General features: G+C 43.0%; 1 protein-coding gene across 3 annotated transcripts in view; it reads left to right on the forward strand.

Moving 5' to 3' along the window:
* Positions 1 to 24,868, forward strand: part of ptprdb (protein tyrosine phosphatase receptor type Db) — a 193,917-nt gene that overhangs the window by 31,788 nt on the left and 137,261 nt on the right. For all 3 annotated transcript variants that reach the window (XM_061061428.1, XM_061061452.1, XM_061061468.1), the window contains exons 3-5: positions 1,740 to 1,765; positions 21,154 to 21,230; positions 22,634 to 22,679. The gene's annotated coding sequence lies outside the window, so the exon portion shown is untranslated. The remainder of the gene's footprint in view (positions 1 to 1,739; positions 1,766 to 21,153; positions 21,231 to 22,633; positions 22,680 to 24,868) is intronic.

Consider the following 24,868-nt stretch of genomic DNA (forward strand, 5'->3'; position numbering starts at 1 on the left):
GGGGCCACATGCAGCCCCCATCAACCCTCAACGTGGCCCTCAGGACAATTTTTTACACATCAATTATTTGGAAACATGAAGAAAACATGACAAAATCTGCCATGAAATCATGAAAAGCCAGAAATATGTCCACAATAATATTTGATCACTGGTATATGTTGAGTTAAAGTTACAGTAATCGTTTTTTGTATCCTACAATTTGGCCCCCTGGCAGTGAGAATTAAATGAATGTGGCCCCTTGCTGTGACCATCCCTGCTCTAGATAGATGCATTACCTCCTTTTTTCCCCCATATATTTTTTCTTTAGCTGTCAGGCCTGTTTTGGTTTTTGTTCTGTCCCTAATCGTCACAGTTTGGACGTTCTCGAAGAAGAAGAAGAAGCAGATACAATACATGTCCTGGAAATATCAGGATTTAAGGATTCAGGGTTTCAAGCCTCGGCTTTGGGAACAACCAGAAGGATCTGAGGATGTGAGCTGACTCGTACGGTGTCAAAAGATCTGCTTGGAGCCAGACCCATACAGGCTTTAAAAGTGATCAGGATAGTCATAGAACAAATTTGTACGGCATGTTGTCTGACATCAGTTTTTAAAGTTGTCTCATTGAGCACAGTGGATGGCGGTCTGTCGTTGAAAAAGGACATGATGTTAGCTAAGAAGGGGGGCTAGCTGCTCACATTTCCAGACAGTTTCTCCCGTAGGACTCTCTTTGTATTGCACTCTGTTATTCACAATAAAGGTGACAGAAATAGTTGTGCATCCATCCATCCATCCATGCATGCACGGGGAGAACATACAAACTCCACACACAGAGGCTCCAGTCCCACAGGGATTCTTACCAGGAACCTCCTCGTTGTGAGGCAACAGCGCTCACCACTGTACCACCGTGCAGCCTAGAAATAGTTGTGATGAGGATTTAAAAAAAAAAAATAGAGTCAGGAAAAATGTACTTGCAAGCCCTGGCACCTTTCTCACCTTCCGGCCAATCACAGCATGAGCTGAGCGCGAATGTCGCATTTGTACGATTTAAGATACCTACAAAAGCGGCGGCAGATCCCTCAATCCCCCAATCCAACGTCTCTGTTAGATAAGAGGGGGGTTTACAAAGCTACTGAACCATCTGACGAGTACTTGTGATGGCTTCTGCTGGCAGCTCCGGGGTGTGTTCTCACTCTTTCTTTCCAAGGCCGCATACATGCATTGCAGCCAGGAGAGCGTGGCAGTGTGAAGTACAGTAGGTCAGTGATTGGCAAAGGAAGACAGAGAAGACAACACCCCATAAAAAAAAAAAAAAAAAAGGAAAGTGATACCACCTCCCTTCTTCCTGCTCTGCTGTGCTGGGGTCTGATGAAGTGTGGAGCTTCAGAGGGGGAAAGGAGGGATATTGTACAGGTTCCAGAGCTTTCTGCAAATCCATCAGGGATATTTTTAGGACGAATTATTTGTTTATTTAAAGTTCTCTCTCATAATAAGAAGATTTGAGAGCAGCAGTCTTATGATTTTTTAAATGATACACATGAATGGTATCGGGCGCTGCAGCTTTAGCACTTTGAAATCTCTTCAGATCTTCACTTCCTCGTGCATCCCACTGCGAAGCGTCTTAGAAAGTTGTTGCTCTTCAACTGCACCCTATGATAATCTAACTCCAATCTCTCTTTTTTTTTCTTCTTCTCCTTTTCCCTCTTGTTCTCCCCCCACTCTCTCTCTCCCTCCTCTTCTTTCTACTCTTTCTCTTTGCAGTTTGACGTGTTGAAGTGCTTCTTAAGGTAAGAGAGAATCTCATTTTGTGTTTTCCTTCCTCTTGTACTTTCTTCCCTCTGATTTTCAAAAAGCGTAAAAACACAGCGTGCCGTCCGCACTTGGCACAGTGTGTGTATCGAGAAACAATCTGCGTCCTCAAAAATTTATTTGGCTCTGAAGCGTGCTCACTGGAAAAACAATCACATTGTGTTAAGATAACAAAGAGACACTCTGGGTAACACTTTCCCGAGGTAAAGCTATGATTAGAAATGCACAGACAGGACACGTGTCCCCCTATTAATAAAACATCTAATGGAAAAAATATATGATAAAGGCCGTGAGAAAAAGGATCTCTGCAGTACACACAAAGAGAAATAATTCACCCCAAATCCTCTTCTGCTCCGTCTTAAAACTGTACCCGCCTGTCACAAGCTTTTAGTCATAACCGGGTCTGTGTGGGAAATCACTGCCTTGTAGTTAAAAAAAAAGAAGAAAAGCAACGCTGCTGTTATTGTTTATTTATGGATTACTGGTTTCAGCTTTAGTATATCTCAAACTTATTACTTTCTGACTGGGATGTTGTGTAATATCAGCAGACTCACAATACTTGAGGAGGAAAATGAAATGTGCTACAGTGCCATACAAACAGGGCCTGACCTTGTGTGTGTGTGGGGGGGGGGGGGTCATACAGGATGTGTTCATATCTGACTGCAGCCTGAGACTGGACACACTGTAAGGTGTGCATGCAGGTTATTCAATCAATCAGTCAATCAATTTTTATTATTTGTATAGCGTCACAAAAAGCAGGTAAAAGACTTTTCTTTGTTTTTTAATATTACAAAAGAGCAGATAAAAAGACCTTACTCATTGTTATGTTGTTATTGAATCATTTGACAATTTCACTTCAAAATGTGATTTTGATTCATTTGATTCTTCAGCTCAGGCAACAATTTAATCTAACTTCATTATTCTCCAACATTTTCTTTCGGACCGATATGAATTTTTGGGGCCGATACTGATATCGATATTAGGAAGAGAAAAACTCTGATGTTGGCCGATATCTTTCTTTGATCTATGCTCGATTTTTCAGAGATAGATAGATATAGATACACACATTTATTGTGTTGATCCCTAAAATATCAAACACTTGTTGTAATCCATATAGCGCCCTCTGCTGGTGAAAGAGAACAGCTAGTGTAATACAATGAAATTCAAATGAAATGCTATTTGACTGACACACATCTGTGATAAAATTAGCCGATAGAGATATTCAATTGATAAGCTAATATCGGCCGATATTATGGGCTGGCCAATTAATCGGTGGGTCTCTAATTTTCTCTTTGGCTCTTTTAACTAGAGATGAACTGAAACTCAAGTTTATTTCTTGTTGTGTATTTATTTGATCAGAACTCGAAGAAATGGAGACAAATTAAAAAGTTGTTTTTTTACATTTGAGAAATAAAGTTTCATTTTAGCTAACTTTAATCAACACTCTCAAGACCCAACACATCTGTGAGTAATGCAGCCCCCACACTGACAAAGTGTGCTAAAATTCTGGAATATAATAAGTTTATAAAGACATAAAAAGCTCTCCTTGAACCTCAATGTTTTTGTTTTTATTTGTTAAATTGTCAAAAGACTTTATTCAAGACTGGTTTGAGATTGCAGCGAATAGTTTCTGGGCCTGATGCACAAATAGTTTGCACAGCTTTGCGCCTGCTAAACTTCTGCAAAAGAGTCAGAAAGACAATGTTTCATTCATAAAACACACAAAGGGTTAAATGCACAGTGTCTCTGTGCGCTGATGCCGTTTGCAGGTATTTAAATGAACCACAATGCGGTCATTTGTGGAAAAATCTGCCCGTTTCTACGCAAATGGCCTCATTACAAAATGAGTCTAATTCACAAACAGCGGCGCTAATAGCCATTAACCGAGGCAGTTAGTGAAAAATGACTTCTGAGAGTAAGTGGTACAGTATTTATAAAACATGTCACGTGCAAACTTTCAAGTGATCAGGAAAACATCTTACTGCCGATGTTAAACTTTAAAATATATTTTCTGCAAATAAATCCTCTACATATGACGTTGGATTGACTCTATTATCAATATAGTCAGGGTCTTCAATCAGTCTGAATCTAGTGTTGTTTTTTCTTTACCTTACTTGACGTGTTCAGGGAGGAAGCTTTGTGTTAAACAGTTGAACTCATGTTACTTAATCCTCAAAATACAATTTTAAAAGTTTCCCCTCCTCTCCTAGCTCATCTTTTGTTTTGTGGAAATGATAGAACTCTGTCAGCATGAGAGCACAGCTCTGACCAGTGTAAAGGTGCGGATAGCTTCTCTCCACCGTCACATGCAAAACAACAGCAGGACGACCTTTGGGGCGTTTTGGGGCCTGGATATCATTTGCAATCTATGTTTTGTGATTTAGACCTTAACACAGAGCAGATAAGAGGAGCAAATTATGCATTATTATTAGGTTATAAGGCTGCAATCCATTCTTAGTGAATCAGGCCCTCAGTGTTGTGTGTTTATTGTTGATTCATGTAGGATGATGGCATCGCGTGCAACTCAGCTTGTCAAGTTTACATCACAGGGCATATCTGCTTCAAAAGCCAATCGGCTGGAAGCTTAGTACATCAAGACAGACACAAGGTGTGGAGGTGGTAGAGTTTAAGACTCCTGGAGAGGCTGAGGATCAACTTATTAATGACATGCTATTTGACTAGTGAATAAATCTAGTAATATCTGTGATTAATTTAGCCAATGCCGATAGTCACTGCTAATTTCGGCCGATATTATTGGCTGGTAGATTAATCGGTCGGGCTCTACCAGGAAGGTCTGTGCGCTCTGAAAGGGTGGTCTCTTCACGGAGTAATATTGTAGAAAGAAAAAAGAGAGAAAACTGCACTTGATCCATCCTGATCAACTTAATAGATTTGTGTTTCTGGTGAATTATATCTTTTAAAAAATGTGACGTTCCTTTTTGATTTTTGACGTTTGGTAAAATGTTTTGTGTCAGCTAGCGGTGGCGGCAGCAGCAGCAGTGGTGGTGGGGTGAGGGAGGGGGGTTGAATATGTTTGGGCGTTAGTTCATATTCTAACTTTGTTCAAGGTTGATTTTTTTTTAGAAAGTGACAGCACTAGTCTGTAAACGGTTGGAAGGTGTTAACCTTTATCTTAAAGCCTCATTAGACAAAAATGTGGGCCAAACTTTAGTTTCAGCCAAGATCCCAAAGCAAACACCATTTTGGGCAGTTAAATTGTAAGAATTTTTTTCTTTTACATGTATTTAAAACATTGCTGTAAATCACATGAAACTGCTAATATATTTAGATTAAGCACAACAGAATGGTGTTATAGAGCAACAATAAGAATTTGGCTCAGAAAGGATTGCGCTGCATTTGAATATGAAACCGTGCCACATATAAATATTGAGAAAAGGCTGTGAAACTGTAATTACTGCTGAATTGTATCCAAAGAACCCACACTTATCTCCGAGCTGAGGACAAGTGGAGAGTCGTGCCAATCCTCAGAAGAAGTTAAGACATAAAAAGCAGCACAATTGTAGCTACAAGGTTTTAACCAAACACAGATGCCATGTTTGCATGCCCTTTAGTGCTTGTTTGCTTTGGTGCCCAAGATTTTTGCATCAGATTTTAACATGGCTGTGTGCATGTGTGTGAGAGAGAGAGAGAGAGAGAGTATGTGTCTACATCTTTAGTCCCTGTCTCTCTTCTTGTGTGTATCTGGTTCCCAGTGTTTGGAGAGGGCTCTGTTGGGACTGCGTGTAGAGCCTCATTAGTGGTTAAGGTTTGGCTGGCCTGCTGCTACTGGAGACTCTCTCTGGGGCACAAAGTCATATGTTACTCTGCTGCTGGACCATCTGCCATGTTGGCCCTCACTTGAGACTTCAAGTTTGGTCTCTTGTTTTTTTTTTTCTTTTGGTTTACTTGCATCCATGTAAACAGTGGTGGAAGGTAACTGGTACCAGTGTTTGACTAGAGTTGAGTCTCAAGTCCCCAGTGTTTCAAGTCAGCAAAACCAAATCCAAATGAAGTCCTTGTTACCTGGATCAAAGTCCTCGAGGCTGAGCCTGAACCAAGATGGGGTAAAATTCCTACTTAAGGACAGCCTATTGCTGTGTTTTCCAACACACAAAAAGCAATCCCAAAATTTCCCCCAAATTATCAGGTTGAACGCAAACGGCACAAACTTTGCACCCTGACTTTACCCGGCCTTTTTTGCGCCAGTTCCCTTATTAAATATTTGTGTGGACTCTGGGTGAGCTGATGTGTGAATGCAGCAGTTAAATGTCAGGAAAATGTGTTGCAAAAATATAACTTATAGGAGTTTTAAAGTGCCTCACCTGTCTCCAGGAGCTGTGTGTGACAGCCACTGCTACTACTCTCCGGCGCCCCCAACCCTGTGGAGGCACACCTCATGGTTTGAAAACCTGATTTTTTTTAAACTACCAAATAGAGAAAAAAGTTTTAAACAGATTTTGCCGTCATTATGATGTTTAACTGTCATTATTATCATCCGTAAATAAGGTAAAGGTTTAGACTTCCTCCACTGTTAGTGCACTAAGCATGTCTGATATTATGTAAGACACACTGACTTCACCATGTTTCTCTAACACTAATATGTGTCTCTAGTCCGTCTACAAACCCCCCAATGATGAGAAAAGTCCATCCTCTCCGTCTTTTCCCTGCTCCACTTTTCAGAAAATGTGTGCTCAAACAGGCCTTTTAGAGATTTTCCCTTCATGACATCACAAAGGGCAGTAACCCCTCCCCTCAGCTGGGTGACACTCCCACAGCTAGGTGTTTGTTCTGCCCTCTGAGTCTGCCTTCTCACCGTAAACAATAGGACATGGATCTAGAAAGCCCGAGCCACCCAAGTCCTTCCAGAGAGGGGGCGTGGTCAGACACAGCTCATTTACATATTTAAAGGTACAGACACAGAAACAGCCTGTTCTGAGCAGGGCTGAAATAGAGGGGTTTATAGACATGATCAAATACAGGATCAGAGTGGATTTAGAACAAGAAACTTCACACACATGATTGTGGGAGCTCTGAGACTTATTTAAACTGTATGTAATACTATAATATGTGTTCTTTAAGTTTAACTGAACGATTGTGTGTTTATGTTGTTAATTTGTTGTCACTTGCATCTCTCCAGATGGCAGGTAGATTGAAAGGTAAAAAATTAGCCAAGTGAATAATCTGGATGAATTCATTACTCCATAATTCACGGTTCCTCAGATATCTAAAGGAATATCTAAAAGTTAGGGCTGTCAACATTAACACATTTACGCATGTAATTAATCCAGAGACCTTTACGCTTTCATTATTTATTATCAAATGACTTCCCCCTTTCATATGCCAATTAACACAATGCCTCTCCAGTTCTGTGGACTATCAGTCAAATATAAGTACTGCACTTCAGACTCAAAGAACTAACAAAAGATCAGTGTCATGAACACAAAGATCCCCGTTTTGAAACCTGTCTCCTTAGGGAGCTGCATTATTATAAACTCGACGGTCACATCTCCCGACCGAGTCATTCACGGCATGTGGAAGACGGAGTTTACACAATATAATTCCTCAATCTTACTTCAAAACTGTCACTTGAGAAGATAATGAACATCTGTGCGAGCTGCAAAGACGAAGCATCTTCTGTTGCACTCAGTAGTCCATTTTTATTTTTAATTCTCAGGAAGTAATGGTAGGCTTAAAAATAGGGCCCGATCGATATGAGATTTTTGGGGCCGATATTGATATTGATATAAGGAAGAGAAAAAAATCTGATACCGATAAATTGGCCGATATCTTTCTTTGATCTATGTTCGATCTTTAGAGATATATTGATATGGATATTCACATTTATTGCGTTGATCCTTCAAAATGCAATTATCAAACACTAATTCATCACTCATCTGGAAAGTACCTGTGCATGTACCTGCGTCACCGCTTGACACTCGGGAGAGTGATAATGATCTTTGCCATCCATATAGCGCCCTCTGCTGGTGTAAGAGAGAACTGCTGGTGTAATACAATGAAACTCAGATGAAATGCTATTTGACTGGTGAATACATCTAGTAAAAGTGACGCATATCTGAGATAAAATTAGCCGATACTGATAGTCCCTTAAAGGCCCCATATTATGCTTTTTTTCTGGTTTTATATGCCCTTTAGTGTGTTTTCCAAGTGTCCTGTGCATGTTTAGGCACATCTATGTGCAAAAATTCAAAGTCTGCGGAAACGCGGCTTCTCCTACGTCCTCCTGTTAGCTGTAGCATTAGCTGCATGTAACGCTCGGTTCTAGCCCCCCTGCAGCTCATGTTGAAATTTCCGAGACGCGTGCTGAGCAACTGACCAATAACGACAGAGCGGATCGGCAGACCAATCAGAGCAGACTTGGCCCACGTGGGGTCTAACAGTGTGGGCTCAACAGAGTGCAGCTGACGGACTCAGAGCGTAGAGGGAGCAAGGAGGAGCAGTACATGAAAACAGACACTTTTTTCAGACTTTAGTTATTGTGAACGTACAAAAGTAGGAACATAGATTAAATATACGAACCCCAAAAAGGGCAGAATATGGGCTCTTTAACATGCCATTATTATCGGCCAACCGATTAATCAGTCAGGTTTTACCTAAAGTAGGCTAATTTGGTAATATCTGTTTAAAAAAGTTCAAACTAGTTGTCTGAGTGGTCCTGACGGTTGCGTCCATAATGTTGCACAATAACATCCCTCCATGGTTTGTGAGTGATGAGCTGACTGGGCTCAGGTAATTTTGACTGAAAGGCAGGGGCGGGTAGGTTGGGGTGGGGCTTGACCTCTGGAAAACCAGAGCTTCCAAAATCCTAATTCAACTGTGCTGCAATTGGCTGCTACAGCATTTTTCTTTTTCATTTCAACGCTTCTCATATCAATTATTCAAAAGTTTAAAAAGTGGGGGCGCTGGGTTGAATCAATTGAAGCACTAATAAAAATGTGTCATGAAGAATGACCTCGGCAAGAACTTGCTTCATTACCCAACTTGGTGGGTTGTTTACAACGGCTCTACACAACTCAAGTTGTTTAATGTGTAGTGTGGGTGATAACAAACTCAGTTAAAGTGTTAGCTTTAATAGCAGCGCTCAGCTGGAGAAAGGTTAATTATCACATCCTGTTGCAGACAGACAGGACCACCGCCTCCTGTCAAGCACACACACACACACACACACACACACACACACACACACACACAGACACACACACACCTACTCTGAAGCACACACTCATGCAGACCATCAAACAAAACTGTGTGAGTGTGTGTTTGCCTTTTAAAGGTGTAATCTAGCATCTGTTTGTCCTCATTTACTCCATCGCCTGGTCGTTATTTCTTTTCTCCTCCTCTCATTTCCTCCTCCCTCTCTCTCCGATCGCCCATATTCACATTATATCACTCTTCATTCATGCAGATATACTTTTTTTTTTTTTTTTTTTTAAAGTCCCTTTGGATCACGTTTTCCTCGCTTTGATACGATGTGTGAATTGGGCAGGGTTTTTTTTTCTCACATCTCTTCAAATCCAGAAATGAACTGACGGATGAGTGGACGGAGGTGTGAAGCGGTGAACCTTTTAGAGAATGATTGCTGCTCTGTTGTCTGGAAGATGCCAAACAATTTAGAGCGGGAAAGAAAAAAAACAACATTGAAGTGACAGCTGAAAAGGGAAAACCAGAAAGACATGGGTGGAATTTCTTATCCCCAGCGTCGGGTCGTGAACCCTTTCAAAATATGTCTACTTTCTTTTCATGTCACTCCCCTCTTCTCTCCACTTTATCTCCCTCCTCAAACATTCCCATCTCGCCCCTTTTAGTTCTTCCTTTTCCTCTTATCCTCCGACTTTGCGCACATCCAACCCCCTACGCGTGCTGTCTCCCATCCACCTCCTCTCTCTCGTTTTCTCTATCTCTCTCTCTCCATCATAATTTCATTGCCAGTCTAGACAGCTTCTGCAGCAGGTGCCGAGGACGGGAAGACGGAAGGAAAAATAGGGTGAGAAGGAGTGAGGGAGGAAAGGAGCCAAGGGGATAAGGAAGAACCTGAGCGAGAACAGAGAGAGATTAATAGATCAAGCGGGGAGGCGTATGATGAAAGTTTAGAAGAGTATGGAGAGGAGAGGAAATGAAAGGAAGGGAGAGGGAGGGGTCAGGTTAAGGTAGGATTGAGGCAGCAGGGAGGGAGGGTGAGGCGGAGATCTGAGTAAGAGAGGTGAGGTGCGGAAGAAGAGGCTATTTTAATGCAGGGAAGAAATCAGGTGCTCGAAGGTGAGCAGAGAAGGAAGTGGAAGAAGGAAAGGAGGCGATTGGAGGCGCGAATGAGGTAAAAGGACGTAAAGGAGAAGGAAAAGGTGGGAGAAAGAAGGGGGGAGGCGAAGCTGGATGGAAGGATGGATGGTTAGGGTAAGTGCGGAGGAGAGGACAGGAACAGTGTTGTTGTGTTTTTTACGGGAGGACACGAGGCTGCGAGGAAGTGAGGTGGGTAATAAGGCCATATCTCATTCCTGTGGAGCAGCCTCTATCCTATTAGTGACTACCTCTCGCCGGATGACTTATATGCACCTCGTTTTTCACCAACACTATGACAGGAGAGATGCTTGGGAAGAAAAAACACACACACACACACACACACACACACACACACACACACACACACACCGCTGCACACAGTCAGTCAAACACACACTCAGCTGTAAGTTCATGCAGCTGCAGGAGCGATGACAGGAGAAATCTGCTCCTCCTCCTCTCCCGATGTGAAGGGAAAGCACCATCAGTGCAGAAAAAAATGACAAGCTCACGACCAAGTTTCAGAAACTGGAATCACCGTGGAAACGTGGTCGGTAAAAGATCATTTACATAACACAACTCTGATCGAAGGACACGAGAATGTAAATACTCATTGTCATTGAAAAAAAGAAGAATTAATGAAATGTATTAACCATTAATTATCTATAACCGTTAATAATGATGTAGTTACAATATGTGTTACAGCACCGATAGCAGCTTCAAAAGCAGTGCCACTAAGGTCTGCTCCATTTCTAAATACGCTCAGAGGCGCATCAAGCTGGACAGAATAGATCAACTGGAACAGGAAGTCAGACGAGGTAACTCACAGAGCGTCCAGTTTAATTTTAAAAACAAAACTCCCGATCTTATTTTCCATCCATTTATTAACATTAAGTCAAAACAGGCACCGAATGAGCAACAAAGCAACCTCAAAAAAAGACAAAGAAACATGTTGTGTGTTATATTCCGCTAGAAGGTACATCCTACAAATTCTTGGCTACTTTGGTACATCTCTATAAGGCAAGAAAGAAAGACCTCAGCCTGACTCGTAAATGTCAGATATATACATTTCATTCTTAGCAAACCTTTGTGTTAGAACCATTTATACATACGTAAGTGTAGTATATCTTTTGTGTGTTTCAGTTTTAAGTAGATCATGCCGGTGCCACATGCTTAATTGACGGTAATTAAGGCTCCTGTCAACTCTGGCTGCTGATTGGTTAAAGCTCGCAGCATGCTGCCAGGACTGGCTTGCCTGTTTTAGCAGAAGCTGTGGAGCTACAGTAGCACACTGGCCTTTGACTAATGTTACACCCAATTCACACATACTCTGTGCGCGCCGCGGTCCGTCAGCGCCGCGGGTTTGCTCCGTCGGACGCCTCGCGCCCATTCACACTGGATCCGTTTCTGTGACGTCAGCGCAGCGGAGCGCACCCATGACTCATCACAGGAGAACTACAAGATCCCGCGGGAGTAAAGAGAAAAAACATGCAAACAACATGTTGCTTTGTCTTTCTGAGGATGCGTTGTTGTTAATTCGGTTCCTGTTTTGACGTGATGTTGATAAAGTGATGAAAAATCGCGAGTCCGTATATTGTGTTTTATTTTGAAATTGACCGGCTGCTCTGTGCGTTTCCTTGTCTGACTTCCTGTCCGGGCTGTCATATTCTGTCCAGCTTGACGCGTGCCTGCAGCGCACTCCGGCGAAAACAGACTCGCTGCGTATTTGAAACGGAGCAGAGCGTGGTGCCGTTGGTGACACGCACCGGAGACGGACCGCAGCGCGCCCTGTGTGAACACAGTGATTGACTAGAGTGGCAGCTAAGTACAACGTAGTGCGCGGCGCTGACGGACCGCGGCGCGCACGGAGTATGTGTGAATTGGGCTTTAGTGTGGCTCTGTCTTATTCCAAAAAAATGCGCACACAAACTGCTGAGCTGGAAAACATATGTTTGACGTGTGCTTTACATTTTGTTTGATTGTATTTTTGTATATAAAGCTTTCAGTAAAGTATTGAAACGTAGAACTTGGACTGGAGTTTTTTATGCAGCACGTGTCACCCATGTGTTTTCCAGCTCAGCAGTTTGTGTGCGCATTTTTTGGAATAAGACAGAGCCACACTAACACTTTGCTTACAACAGACAGCTGGCTCCAAACCAAATATAACTCTGCTGCTTTGAGATGTTTTACATAGATATGGTTACAGCTTCAACCTAAGAGAAGAGTCACTCTTAGATGGTAGACAGATTTTAAATGGTTCATTCACAAAGTGACCAAAATGTATGAACTCATGAAAATCCGTACTAACAGTATGACTGCTGGAATTGGCAGTTAGGTCGCTTTCATGTGCGAAAGTTTGGTGGACTTTATGGGATTCAGGGGTGTAGTTGTAACATACCACTTATTCCTCAGCACCGACCAATTGGCAGCCAATGGAGATCAGAGATCAACTGGAACAGGAAGTCAGACGAGGTAACTCACAGAGCGTCCAGTTTAATCTAAAAAACAAAACTCCCGAGCTAATTTTCCATCCATTTATTAACATTCAGTAAAAAAAAATGAAAGTTTGGTGGACTCTATGGGATTCAGGGGTGTAGTTGTAACATACCACTTATTCCTCAGCACCAACCAATTGGCAGCAATGACCCGCCAATGGAGGGGCCTTTCACCGGCCGGCCTCATTCCTAAGACATGCAGGCCGCTAGGCAGCGAAACCGAGGGGGATGTTTGATAGAATTCACTCGTTTAGAGGCCAAAATACTTTCTTCGATATAGAAAAATGTGTTGGTCACATTACTTTGTATCTGCCTATCTGTAACTTTTGCTAAGTAGAATATCACCGCTGTACAAACTAGATTTGGAGCCATAAGTGAACGTTGAACTTCTTGCAGCCGGTCAGAAATCTGATCTTTAACATTTTTAAAAGCAGCTCTTTGAAAACCTGTACAGGCTGGAGCGTGGAAGCAGATCATGTTCTGCTCAGCCAACAGCCTTGTACACTTACAGTCGGTGTCTGAGTGCTGTATAATCAGTCGCTCCAGGGAATTTTGTAATTGCAAGATATTTAACAAAATCCCCCTTCTATCTTTGCAAGAGTCTGCAGTTTGGAGCAGTCCCACACTTTTTACTTCATTAACCCTCTCTAAAATCCTTTAAATATTTCTAAAACAAGAGCCTTTTGTGTCAGAACAATCCAATCAAACGGAGTGTGGTGTGCATTTGGAAACATCTTCAAAACTGTGCTGAAAGAATTATGAAGGGGAAAGAACAGCAGAACTAATTGTCTCGTAGTTTCACATAAAAGCTGGCAGGGAATGATTTTATTTAAAAAAAACTCAGGGAGGATTACAGAGGGGGAAAAAAATAAGACACTTTCACAAAAATAACTTGTATTCAATCTTGTCTCTGTCCTTTAAAGTGAAAGTTCATTTGTGATATTGTAATTTATCGTCTCCACGGTGACATTTTCTCCAGAGAATGAAGACTGACCCCGACAGACTCCCCAGCCGCCGGAGTCCAAGTGACCCCGGGGGGACTAATGGTTCATGAAAGGAGGGATATGAGAATCTATTCCAATAATTTGAGCCATTTTAATTAAACTTGTGCATATTTTTCCCTCGCTGAAGAATTTGGGGCAGCTGTATCAGCAAGAGGGAGGGGGGGGGGGGCGAGAAAAAAGAGAGAGAACGAGAAAATGGGTCACTTTGGCAGAGCGACCGTGAGGCTTCATTAGGAAACCCATTGCGGTCGTTCTGTGGCCCATTCTCATTCTGCTCCAGCGTACCCAGTCTGCACCCCGAGGGATTCCAATAGCACCCCTTACATTTGTGACCTCGTCAAAAAGCAAGCAATAAGCAGGCGTCAGGTCACGCCGGTCTCGCCCCGCTGCCACCTCGGTGACACTCTGCCAGCTTCCTCTATTTATTCTGCTTAAATTAACGCTCCGACTCGACTGACTCAGAGAGATAAATGTCAGGTGTTTCTTCTCCAGAACTTCGCAGGCTTTAGTGAGAAAAAGCAGCACATCTTGTCTTTTTGCCTGTGAGACAATGAGGGTGTTAGCACTGAGGAAAAAATCTGATGTTAGCTGTGCAGGGAGAGAGGTGAACTGTGTAATTGTGTCTTTCAAAGTAGTAACTTTGTCAACATGCCTGTGACTGAGGAGAGTTCTTCCAACCAGTCAGACTTAATTAAACGTCTAAAACGACCACATATCTCCTGCAGTAACACCGTTTTTAAAGTATTATTAACAGTATTTGTACGTATTTCACAGAAACCCTGATCAGACATGCATCTGTACATTTGATCTGACTCTGTACCTCTGTCTTAACAAGTACCTTTAGTTTCTTTTCTCAGGATCTTGACTTGATCGTCTTGTGATCTCCTTCAAATCGAGTTCATTTCAGGTGTTTCTCGTGAACTTGTGATATATCAACTCATTATAACTGGGAAACCAGAGTTGTTATCCTTACATAAATATGTCAAGATCTCAAGAAAAAGACCTTTACCCTGAATGTATTTATAAAATATGTACTAGTTACCACAGGAAAACTGAGTAAAATAAAATGTATTGACTAGAGCCAGCCGATATTAGCATATCCAGTGACTTTCAGTATTGCCTAATTTTATGGCAGACATGCACCGATAATACTCGATTTATTCACCAGTTAAATAGCATTTCATTTGAGTTTCATTGTATTACACTAGCAGTTATTTTTCACCAGCAGAGGGCGCTATATGGAAGCATTATCACTCTCTAGAGGTCAGGTACTTTTTTAAACTTTCGATTTTTTCTGTCATTTAGACACATAGCAACCTGAAAATACTCAAATTAATTATGAAAACCTGTAAAAAAACATGTTTTTTTTTTTTTACAGTGTGAGCAGATGGAACAGTCGAGAGCTCTTAAGTCTCTCCTCTCTCAAAGCACCTTCTTCCTTCTTCCATCTCATTTGCTCTCACTCATTTGCTCTAAAATTCTCCTCATCCCCCTCGCTCTACTACACCACATAGCACCCGTTCATCTTTCTCGTTACCTCTCGTGTCGTCGGCGCTCTCTCCTTCATGTCTATTGCTCCCTCAGTCATTCGTTCTCCTGGCCCCTGGGCGCACTAGTGTCTAATATGTCTTTAAAAGTAGGACACCGTTGAGTAATTTGTTGCACCTAACAAATGATAATTCAGAATTGTCACCGTATATATATCCATGACTGAGGGGCCACCCCATAGCACACGATAGCATCTGCCGCTCTGGAGAACAGTCATTGTGATTTTTCTCGCCATTTGTAGTGTTAAGCAGCATTAAAAAATATAGGATTCATTCACAAGGACGCCACACTGTTGCACAGCCGGGATGTTTTTGCCCTTGTTTTAGCTCTGTCATTACACACAATCTGGTGTGTAGGGGCGCCGGATACTAGCGGTTATGTTGCACACACCCTTGTGCGGGGGCTGTAGTCCTTGTTGCGGCGGACGTGGGTTCGAATCTGGCTTCAGCCCTTTGCTGCATGTCTTCCCCCCTACTCTCTCCTCCCTGCGTTTCCTGTCTCTCTTTAGCTGTTCTGTTTCAAGTCAAAAAAGCCCAGATAATAATATTTAAATAAAAGAATTTGGTGTGTAGTAGATTGCTTGCAGCCACCATCTGCTTGAACCAAACAACAAACCCAGAGGGATATTGACTTGACTCTCTTTTAAGGAAGTCATTAAGACTTGCATTAGAAGTATTAAGAGTTTGAGAGTCTTTTTGTTGTTTGCTATCAGAAGTCAAATATCCACTGTCTGCAAAGCTTTGTTTTTGTCTCCATGCTAATGCTCTGGTATTTTCTGCCTGCCGTCGTTAACCTTTTCTGTCTCAGTTCAGATCCTTTTCCCTCTGCAATGTAGTATATCCTGTGTACTCTATGGACTTGTGTAGTGCTCGAGTTTCGACCCCAACGGCAGCCTCTGGTTTGAGAAATTAAAGCCAATGGGGAAGAGCAAAAAAACTGCGGTTCCTTGAGTGTCCACTTGAGGCCAAGAAATCTCCATTTTCAAATTCCTGATTTCTACAGCAGAAATAAACATTCTTACAGCCTGTTTCAAAAAACAAACTTGGTATCAATAGCCAATTTCTTTATTGCTACATACTGTAATAACTCATCTGTTTTGATTGTATTACTTTATTTTACTTTTGAGCCCAAGAGTCATTCAGAAAGTTTCATAATTAGAGGTGCAGATGGCCTAGCGGTTAGCTTGTGCTCCATGTACTGAGGCTAAAGTCTTCCAAGCGGGGGGGCAGGGGTTCACGTCCAACCTGTTGCTCCTTTCCTGCATGTTTAGCCCACTCCCTCTCCCCAATTGACTGCTCTCTACTGTCCTATCAAGTTGTGAAAAAATAATTTCATTACTAGGGGCCTGACTGTTTTGACTGACAGGTGGTCGCATTGTAGCTGTTTGCCAGAGGGGTTCAAGACCCGCCTTAACTTCTAGGCTGTTTCTGGATTGATCAAAAAGTTAGGTGGAGATAGAATTTCCAATATGGCGACTGGCATCATTTGACTTCATAATGCCTCTTCAGAACCCAACGGGTGACGTCACTGAGACTGCGTCCATGTTTTATACAATCTCTGTTTTTATACGTTTTATGTGCACTTACTGGTTAAAAGCAACCCTTCTTTCTTTTCTTTTTTTAATGGATGCCAATTGAGCAGAGCATTTTCATTATCACACACCATAAATAACTGGCTTGTTTGCTTGTTTGCACACTTTGATTTGTACACTTTTACTGTGTATTCATGCTATTTGGATGACCCCCTCTCCTTGTATCCCAGACGGCTCTTCCATAGAAAGCAAATAAGTCTCAAACTTTCCAAACTCTTTCACCTTCCAGGTCACTCGTTCAGAGCACTCGTAGTTCACCACATTGTACCATGATTGCCCGTGTGAAAGCACTTGTGTACTCAGAATAGCATTTGCAAGAACAGAGGAGCGATAATTGAGTCCTCGCCTCCCTGCTGTTAGCCTGAGTGAATAATGGAGAATACGCCTCTCAATGTTCTCCTTCAGATATGAACAATGGATAAACGTCTGCTTAAGGATCTCCATAGGGCCTCTATGGAGATCCTTAAGCAGACTTAAGCAGGATCTCCATAGAGGCCTGAGATGTAAAAAAAAAAAAAAAAAACTCATACCAATGAATTGGGTGCCATTTGGTGTGTTAAACCAAGACGTGCAACACACTGGAGCATTGTAATCCGTCTCGTCTCAAACTTCAGGATACAGCGACACTTATGCTACACAAGGTATTAAGACGGGCAATCGCTTTATTTAGTTAAGGATCAAAAAACGATTTGGATTTTTATCCTGCATTCTGTACCCCCTCTTCTGTCTTCCTGTTATCTCTCTGTGTCTCATGCACGGTGACTATTGTGATAATCCTCGTTCGTCTGCAGGTACTTTCCAGTCTCCAGAGGTTCCAGAGCAGTAGGTCACTTTTGAACACTCAGTCAAGATATGCCGGCGTTTTTTCATCATGTAGCCACTCAAAATGCTTCATCATCCTTGCGGAGGCAGATAAGAAGTCTATTTCTTAAACATCAGACACACTCATAGACACACACACACATGCACAAGCTGTAAACAAGTTCAAGTTGTTTACCCAGAACTGTGTCATGTCGCTCTGAGGGTCCCTGTTGCCAACTTGACCTGCAATAACCTCCTTAAAATTCTGGATCAAAACTTCAGCGCTTGCCTCGCATACACTTCTCGAAAGAGTAAACAAGTTTCACAAAGTAGATGTAGCTGCTGAGACAGAATTTCTCTAGAAGAAAAGAAATCACACAGCTGACTGACGAGCATATGATCTTGAACATTTCACATTTCATTTCCTGTGCTGTGATGAGGGACAGTCGCAGCTTGTGTCTATACAGGGCTCTGGAGATTTGCATTTGTAGGGAAGCATGTCAGTGACTTCATTCAAAGTAGGGCTTATGAGATGGCCTCCTCTGATGCCCGGCTCTGATGCCCTGCTTACCCACTTGCATTGATGATGAGTCCGGCTGACTGAAGAAAAAAAAAAAAACAAAGACGAGGGGGGTTTTCACACATGCTGAGTGAAGCCAAAACCAAAGTGAAAAGTGGGTTCCACTGAGCCGCGCTGGTTTAGGGTTAGACATCAAAAAATAATCTGGGCCGTCGCTGTGCAGGTCAGTGTTCGCTTAATGGAGTGAAGAGGCTCATGGAGTGAAGTCCTACATACTGGTGACTCATTTCCCCCACTAATAGAAAACCTTTAAGGTGATGTCCAGACACGGCAACAAGAAGAGATGAATCCACCTTTTTAAAATGTAATATCTACATTCTGACGCTGGATCGTTGCTTCAGCGATCAACATAAAAGAGAATCAAAGGGCTGCTCTGAAGCTCTCCCATGGGAGTCCTCGCAGAGATTCAGAGCAGCTAAAAGGGGTTCTCAAGCAGACTTTGCACCATGGGTGCCACTTTTATCACGCGCAGAAAAATCAGGGCGAAACCACAGTAATACCGCGTCCAATGAAACAGGATAAGCATATCTAGCTTATTGAGCAAAACCCTGTAAAATCGAAAATTGCTTGAGCTTTTCCAAAATGGGTCTAGTTTCCAAACTCCCTCCCCTTCCTCCGCGCGAGGCTGCCGAGGCTTTAATTACTACTGCTGGGCCAGCATAGGTGAAGCACATTCTCACTAACAAGGTGGTTTTCTCAACCAGGGGGAGCGGTGAAACAAACCAACAGGAAAACAACATGATGGAGAAAAAAAAACGCTTCCCCGCAACAGAGGGGTAACCGATGCTTATAATAACCCTCCGCCCAACTGATTTTCAGCAGCCGCCGTCGGATTGTTACAGGAAGAAGAAACACAATCGCAGGTTGGGGAAGGAATCCAGGGGGAGAGATAGATGTGTCATCCGCCGACAATGTGGTGTGAACTAGTTTTTCACACACTAGTGCACATACACGTTGGCCACGGCGCCCACATGTGTGCAAGCTATAGGAGACTTTAAAATGTCTCACGTGTCTGAGAGAGCGCGAGGTGGAGACACAGATTCTCAAAAAAGACATGTGAGTTGTAGCCATTCTGAGCTGGACACATCATCAGGTGTTTACAGGTCAAGAAGGAATTCAAGAGGGGGGAGGGGGGGGGTGTCTTAGTTTTTGTTTTGTGTTTCAATCCATCTTTACATCTTTACATCATCAGATCAGGCAGTTAATGTATGCTGCCATCATCGTCTCTGCCCTTATTTTAGTAAGTCGGTCAGCAGCACAAACAGCAGCAGTGGTGTAACAGCACAGACTGGTGGAGAAGCGTTGTCATGACAGCTTGCTCCAGATGACAGAATCACCTTAATTATACACATGCTGTACTCTCTAGTCTGATAATACTGTGCCTTTAAAGAACTCAGTACAGATATAAAAGAGGAATAAGAGAAAAAAAAGGAACGTGTTGTAACAGCTCATATTGTGTATTCTTTTCTTTTACTCTGTGATTTTGGTAATTGCTCTTATTTTAATTTTATTAGATTTTGTTCTCTGCTTGTTTACGCTCTGCCTAAACAAGCTCTGCCTGCTTTAATTGTCTCTCTGCTTTTATTTTCTGTTGTAAAGCACTTTGTTACTTGTATAGGAAAGTGCTCTACAAATAAAGTATTATTATAGTTATTATTTTATTTAGATTGAAAAGTGTTAGGTGGGGGTTATTTCTGTAGTAGATGGACAATTATGAAATCGTGAAACAGACTGTGGATCATCTTAGATTTATTCAGCCATGGTCAGACAACACAGAAACTGACATGGCTGACAAAGTGCGGACCATCGCTGACCCATGCTGACCAAGATCTTACAATCATTGACAATCATGGGCAAAGTGGCAAAGTGGCAAAATGGCCCAATGGCCAAGTCTTCATCACACAGTGTGGCTTATATTCTGCTAGAAGGTACAGCCCACAAATTCCTTTCCATTTGGGTACATCACTATAAAACAATAAAGATGACATGACACTGATTTGTATACGTATCAGATGTAGACTCTCTGTCTAGCAAACAGTTGCTGACAACATATAGTTGGCTCCTATCCATATATAGATCTGCTACTACTTAGGTGCTTCACCCATATAAGGTTACAGCTTCAGACACCCAAAAGTAGAATTACTGTGAGATGGTTGACACGATTTAAAGATATGTCCACAAAATTATCAAGATGAATGAGTCCATGAAAATACGTACTAACAAAAAGGTACAAAAAGGAAAATGTGGAGTAGCTGATTCACATTTCCCGCCGAGTGTCATTTGTTTCAGGCATCAAAGTTCAACACAGGACGCGTTTCAGAACCCAAAATAACTTCATCCGCCCCTCGTCCCCTGAGACCCCATCCTGATGTCACTCCACCGGCGGAGTGATTTCTCTTATTTTGCTTCCGCTCTCTCTCTCTGCGCTCGGATGCACTCCCTTAAATGGCATAAGAATTCAGGATAACAGCACAGGGTCTCTCCGCAGGAAAAAATGACGATAACATCTGGATTTGTGTGTTTATATGCATGCATACAGTCTCCCTTTTTTTTTCTTCCTACCAGTTCAAACGCCTCTTTTGCTAGTATTCACACGTGTCCTTGTGTGACCCCTTTTATCCGTCAGTGTGTGTGTGTGTGTGCTTATCTTTTACCGAGGTGTGTATGCTGTTTCCCACTCTGGTTTTCTCAGGCCCTCATCCCCCCTCACAGCCTGCATGGCTCGGAAAAGTAGCTTCAAAAAGCCTTAAAAGCCCCCAGTATAGGGGGGGATCTGAACCGGGGTGGGGGGGGTGGGATCTCCGTGTGACCTTAACATTTACTGCACATTAACTTTGTTTGTATGTCAGGGTATTTGATCTGGGAAGCTGCTGTGTGAATACAGAAACACAGAGACACAAACACAAGGCGCCCAAGTTAAAAGAAAGACCATGGCTTTAAAAAAGCAGCAGAGCTCTGAAAGGCTAATGCTCCGTCCTAATCCCTTTTCCTATCTCTCCTCTTCCTCTTCCCTTCCCTCCTCTCTGTATCCTTTCCTTTTCTCTCTCTTTTGCAGGAGAATTCTGGGGAGATTTCTTACTCTTTCGATTCCTCAAGGATGAAGCAGAACAGTGGACCTGTGTTCTGAAACAGGTACGATGACCTTCAAACTAACACATGCACCCCCGCATGGACCTCCTGCTCCACCTGCCCCCCCCCCCCCCCCCCCCCCTTTGTGATCTAATCTGGGTCAGATTTGTGTATGATTTATGTGGCTGAAAGGCCCTTCCATGTCTGCTGAGAAAGAAAAAAAAACACAAGAGAGAGGAGTTTAAAAGAGACAAAGAAAAAAAAGGGATGGATGTTCCTTCTGAGGAAGAGAGAGAGAGAGAGGAGGCAGCACAAGGAGAGAAAGGCGCGTCCTCGGGGACAGACGGAGAGCGAGTGGAGACACAGCCGACAGGATGAACGACAGGATGAAAGTTTAACCAAACATCGGCTACCCCCCCCCCCCCCCCCCCCCCCCCCCCCCCCCGCAGGAGCGGGCGAATCAGTGGACAGATGGGGGGGGGGGAGAGACATGCAAAGAGACAGACGGGCAGACAGGACGAGAGGGAGAGAGCGGCGATCCCCAGCTGTTTTTTAAAAAACGCTGCCTCTTGATACATTATTGAATATGCAGCTCTCCAACGCATCGCTGAGCTTTCCTCTCATGTTAGCGCTCAAGTTCGCATCGCGTCACCGTTCTAAATATAAAGCATTCGCTCACTCCTCTTTGGTTTGTTAAGAGATGCAGAGGCTGCACGTAGGCCGTGTGTGTGTGTGTGTGTGTGTGTGTGTGTGTGTGTGTGTGTGTGTGTGTGTGTGTGTGTGTTGCTCTGAGAGGCACTTTCTCTTTTTCTCTCAGACCGGCTGGAGTTAGACTTTGAGTTAGTGTGTGACTCAATATTTGGAAGTAAGCCTCAGCGAACTTGCCAAAAACAAAAATAGATTTCCATCAAACTACTTTGAAAGTAGCGTCAGATGATGCGCGGAGTATACTGAAGGAAGCGAGCGCGCAGACTGCTTCACTGGGAGTCGCATGTGGTGTACAGTGAAGGAAGTGAGATGTTACAGAGGGGATTGATTTTTTTTTTTTTTTTTTGGGATCAGACTGCATGTGAAGCTCTGCAGGTCTGTGAAGTGCGAGCAATAACTCTCTTTAAACCCAGCTGATTCCCATCGTAATAAGTCAGATTTCTGGTAGAGGTCAGTGTCCTCAGACTCTGTGCAGCACCAGCTCCGGCCTACAGGTGGCAGCAGAGCAACATACCCAGCAGGCATGTTTCTGTAGCAAGACTAGGATTGGCCCCATTTTACCAGCACGTCCCCTCGTAGGCCTCTCTCCATTTATCTCCCTGTCTCATCCAAGACAAGCAAATGATTCCTCCTATAGCCAAGAAAGAAAGTGTGGAAAAACCCGATCAATATTAAGCCTTTTGTGTTCATAGATCAACATGAACAGACGTTTCAAACTCACATGAGAAGGCCTCTTTTTTTTTCTTCTTTTATTTCAGCTCCCACTTTCCAAACTTCATGTTCCAGGATGAACCATGAGCAAAGGTAAGGAACTTCTCTTTTGACTTTTATTTCACCATGCGTGCCTTTGCAGAAGAGACGACGTGTGTGCTGGAGAGGATTCATGGACACCTGGGTCCCAGTGCCGCTTGCTGCTGGCTGTGTGTGTGTGTGTGTGTGTGTGTGTGTGTGTGTGTGTGTGTGTGTGTGTGCAGTTGTTTTGAGGGTGTGTGTGTGTGTGTGTGTGTGTGCATGCAGTTGTTTTGAGGGTGTGTGTGTGTGTCTCTGCTCTCTGACAGATGTTGTAACGACATGATAAGCCCTCTGGCTGCCGGCGTCACCGTGTGAGGTTTCCATAGTGACTGTGTTGAGTGTTGGGGAGGCCAGAGTGGAATATGAGGGTGCTGAGCATGAACAGAGGGGGTGGAATAGGAAATGAAGTGCTCGGCGCCTCCGGCCTGTGTGTGTGTGTGTGTGTGTGTGTGTGTGTGTGTGTTTGTGTGTTTCTGTTTTCATGCACACGTGTGGGTGTGTTTGTGAGACGTTTATGTCTGTTTGTTTGTGTCTTTCCACAAAGAGCGTCGAATTGAAGAGACACTCATCTGTGTAATTGGGAATTTGATCAAGATAACGCACTCGCACGCACAGTCAGTCAAACATGCATACACACACACTCAGACAGCAAACCCGTCCAGTCTGCGTAGGAGCGACAAGAGACAGGGATGATGGCTGCGGCGTGGGCTGAGGGTAACCTCCTCTGCCTCGCAGACTAACACCATGAGTGTGGGTCGCTCTCGGTATCACTTATCACTTAAATTGCTGCGTCAATGGAGCTGTTGTGCAAACTGGTACGAGCAGGAGAATTGCCCTCTGCTGTTGTGAGCAGAGAGACTGTGAAGCACTTAACGTTTTAAAGCACCACGCAGCTCCAGCAGCAGGGCTCAAGGTTGTGGTTTCTGATCGTTTTTTGACAGTGTTCTGAGGACGCCTTTGACAGCTTGAAGGACAAAAACCATAGACTGTATATAACGATGGACAACACGCCTCAACCTGTTGTGCAAAGATGAAGCCAAAATCCTCCAGTTATGGGCGCTGGCATAATGCACAGTTTGAGGCATAAAAATTGTTTAACTTGACTCCAGGCGAGGGGTTGCCCTTTCCATTCTCTACACAGTCAAGACCCTCAAGACAAGTCCAACATCGCCGTCCCTAAGCCGATATAAAAAAGAGAGAGAACTCGGACGTGACTCTCAGTCAAACTGTGTGTTATAAAGGATGATAACTCCTTTGATTTTTTTACGACAAAAACTGCTCAATCCTCTGATTCTGTTACAATTATCTGAACTCTGAATATCTGCTGATTGAATTATCACCGTGGAAACGACTTTAATGTGAAAATACACTTCACACAAAAAGTTGGGGGACGGTATGAATAAAACAGAAAATTAAACTCTGATAATCCGTACATGAGCAGCATTTAGCCTCCAAAATTGAAGTAAAAAAAAATGTAAATGGAACAGCAGGTGATCCATTATGAAAACACATTCCTGTGAGTTTTAATGTGGAGTTTACATATTTGTAGTTTGTAGTGTTTTCAGCAATGCAAATCAAAAATACTGATTATACAGATGGCCTGCATGTGTGAACGCAAACAACCGACATGGTGGGGATTGTGACTTCGTTAATAAAGTTCATTATCAGCATTATTTCCTCGTAGTCATGAGAGTTAAAAAAAAAAGTTTAAAATGTCCAATAATAACGAACACCTTCACTACATTTTTTAAGTTTTTGACATTTTTTGGGATGCATCTGATAGTTTTTGGTATTGTAATGGGAACTCTCCCACATTGTCATCCTCATCATCATGACATCATAGTGACATCACCTCTCATATCACATTGTACTGCACATTGGGATGAACACTATGTGATTGATCTTTTGTTGTTGCCTCTGTCCTAAAAGGAAACAAAGTGTAGCTACATGTAGGTCAGGATAATGCACTGACATGTCCTCTGCTCTGAGCCGTCTCATGCTGGAGGGAGCGGAGGTCGGTTTTGCTAACGCCTGGATTGGACTATCAGAAAGACAACTGTTGGCTCGATGTTGTTGTGCTTATTGCAGTCAAATTTCCAGAACAATATCCTGAGTCTCTTAAAGCCTGATGAAACCTTGATTTCTCCTGTGTGTGTGTGTGTGTCTGTGTGCGCACATGTTGATTGGCCTCATGTTTGTTA

Source organism: Labrus mixtus, chromosome 2, assembly GCF_963584025.1.
Source record: "Labrus mixtus chromosome 2, fLabMix1.1, whole genome shotgun sequence".
Lineage (NCBI taxonomy): Eukaryota > Metazoa > Chordata > Actinopteri > Labriformes > Labridae > Labrus > Labrus mixtus.